At 33.0% G+C, this 3009-nt stretch overlaps 1 long non-coding RNA gene across 1 annotated transcript; it reads left to right on the top strand.

The window, feature by feature from the left end:
- The first annotated feature begins 458 nt into the window (after positions 1–458).
- On the top strand, positions 459–986 carry LOC145100577 (uncharacterized). Its single transcript, XR_013705136.1, has 3 exons — positions 459–591; positions 697–795; positions 906–986. It is a non-coding gene; the product is annotated as an uncharacterized LOC145100577 (long non-coding RNA).
- The last annotated feature ends 2023 nt before the right edge of the window (positions 987–3009 follow it).

Raw genomic sequence — 3009 nt, 5'->3', positions numbered from 1 at the left:
ACGTAGTCTAATTCAAATACCACATAAAAAATGCAAGTTTACTAAAAAATTCCTATAATACCCCTGGGCTAAAATTGTCCCAATTTCTCTAGGTTATCCAACAGGTATTGCAGAAAAGTGGGGTTATTCTTGATTCATCAGAGGAGCAAAAGAAGAAGGTTTAGTGATATAGCTATAATATTGTGATTTGTGAACAAACTTGAAACTATTAAAACCCTTATACATTGGAAACCCTTCTGTTGAGGATGAGCATTTAGACACATATGAACTTTCAATACTAATTTATAAGTTTCCTCTTTCCTGTGTTTATACTTTATAGTTGGATTTCAAATTTTTGTTTCTTTATGCTATAGAAAGTTTTAGATATTTAAATACTATATGCTAGTCTATGTTGAGGTTTGAATAAGATTCTACTTATTATTCATCATACATCTTAATGCGTGTATTTACTTGAAACAGGTTGTTGTGGAAAGAATTAAAAACAATGTCATAGGTGACAAGATTGATCCAAAAGCTGTACTAAATTTGGATCCTGGTCTTGGTGTTTTGGATGCATTTTTTGCCAGTTTGTCAATGATTCTTGTCAGTGAGGTATGTTCTTTCCCTATCTTTTTTTTATAGGCACACATAAGTTTCCACAAATGTTTATTTCTCAAAATTACATTACCCAATATTCCATTTATTACTTCCATCTAGATTGGAGATGAAACTTTTATTATAGCAGCTCTTATGGCAATGCATCATCCAAAGTCAATTGTTCTATCAGGTGCACTCAGTGCTCTGTTTGTAATGACTGTAAGTTTGCTACTTTTCTTTTTTACCCTTTTCATATTTTAGTGAACATAAATGAAAAACATATATTTTAGTTTGCTTCTAAGTTTAGTTTGGTTTTATTTGGTATGTAGATACTTTCTACAGGGCTTGGTAGGATTGTTCCAAATCTAATATCAAGGAAACACACAAACAGTGTTGCTACAGGTATGTATTGAGTATATATATATATATATATATATATATATATATATATATATATATATTAAAATTCAATTTAAAATATGAGGATTGTGAGACATCTAAATTGTTTTTTTCTACAATGCAGTTCTTTATGCCTTCTTTGGGCTGTGTTTGCTCTATATTGCTTGGAGATCAGATTCAAAAGCATCTCAAAAAACGGAGATGGAGCAAGTATGTTTTCTTTTTCCCCATTAAGGGTTATAGTTTTTATATAAATTTAGGCTTTACCTCATTATTAAATACCCAAAAAACAATCCAAAAATCTGATTCTATTACAAAATATATGCAGGTAGAAGAGAAATTAGAGTCTGGACAAGTCAAAACAGCTGCACGCAGAAATTAGAGTCTGGACAAGGCAAAACGTTGTAGAAGTTTGATCCAATTTTTTGCAAATCAACAAAGGTGCATTTTGTCTCGTTGACTGGTCAAAAGATAGTATATGTTATGGATGTTAATAAGTTGGGTAATGTAGTAACTCGAATATTTGAAAATGCAGGGATCTTTTACTATCTTTTGAGAAGGCAACAGGGAAAAAACTGTTGGATAAGGTGTCTAAGTCCATAACTATTTCGGGCTTGTACTTGACCCGACCCGGCATGGTCCATTTGGGTTGCATGGCACCATGCAATTGGTTAGACTAAATGAGAGAAATAACACTTGGAGATTATTAATATATTATAAGTTCTAATATATTAATAATATTATTTGATTAGTTTGATCAAGAATTAATTTGGAATTAATTAAGTGATCAAAGGATAACTAATTAAATATATGGGTTGATTATGTAAATCATCCATATCTTGTATAGTGGGCTAAGAGGCTCCATGGATTATCAAGTTGGGTTCTACCCATAGGATGCTCCATGGGAGTTACAAACCCATGGGTCATGGAAATGAAGAGTCATGACACATTAGGGTTTACATGGTGTAACCCTAGATGTGTCAACACTATATAAGGATCATATTCTCCACCAAAAACGGCTAGGAAAAAGAAACTAGAGGGCTTGGCCGATTTTGACAAGTGTGTGTTATCTCAAGAGTCTTTCCAAGAGCATTTGGTGTTGTGTGAAGCATTTGAGGCATCACACTTGGGGTGCTAGGCTCACAAGGTTTCAAGGAACACAAGCAACAACAAGGTAAGTTATTCTATCTATGATTCAAGTTAAAATTGTTCCCCATGTATGCTAGATAGGAATATAACCTTGGAATTCAACTTTGCATGATAATTAGACAAACATAGATCCAAGGTTATTAGGGTTGCATGTACACTTAGGAAGTGTTAGAATGCTCAAAACCCATCAGTGGTATCAGAGCCTAGGCTTGTTTGTTTGTTATTTGTGCTTAAAAGTTGAAGAAAGTCGAAAATCTTGCTGTCTGACTGATGGACTCGGCGAGTCCATGGGGAGGACTCGTCGAGTTCATGTGTATCTTCAACCTACTCGGCGAGTAGGTTTATGCACTCGGCGAGTAGGGTCGACAGAGTGCAGAATTTCGACTTGAGTTGCTGGAAATGGATTAGAATCATTACCCTAAAATGTTTTGGTACTTGAAAACTTATTTTAGAAGGTGTAATGTCTTTTCTAACTCATTTACAACAACTAGTTATCAAAATTACAAAGATTAAATGTGATTTTGATTCTTGAAAGTGTTCATATTCATATTCTTGTTCTTATGATGTTTAGATGATCATAGGAATTATTTGTAACCTATGTGGTAGATTAGTTCATGATCATAATGTGTTTTAATGGAGTCTATAACTTGTCATCAAGTTATGGAAAACCAAAAGTCTCTTGGGTTAAAAACCATTAAAAGAACACAAGAGTTAGGAAAAATGAAAAGTCCTCATTTTATTACTCTATTAAACTCATAAGTTACAAGAAATGAAAAGTTTTGAAAGTTTACAAAACTTGCCCTCAAGTTTTGGAACAAGTAAAGTTAAGTTAAAACTTTAGTTCCAACCCCTAGAATTTTAAAAGTTAAAATTCAACCCTTATAC

The sequence above is a fragment of the Lactuca serriola genome, chromosome 4 (genome assembly GCF_051521515.1).
Source record: "Lactuca serriola cultivar US96UC23 chromosome 4, Lser_US96UC23_V15, whole genome shotgun sequence".
NCBI classification, from domain to species: domain Eukaryota; kingdom Viridiplantae; phylum Streptophyta; class Magnoliopsida; order Asterales; family Asteraceae; genus Lactuca; species Lactuca serriola.
Note: the sequence above shows the minus strand (reverse complement) of the source record. Positions and strands in the feature narration are given on the sequence as shown.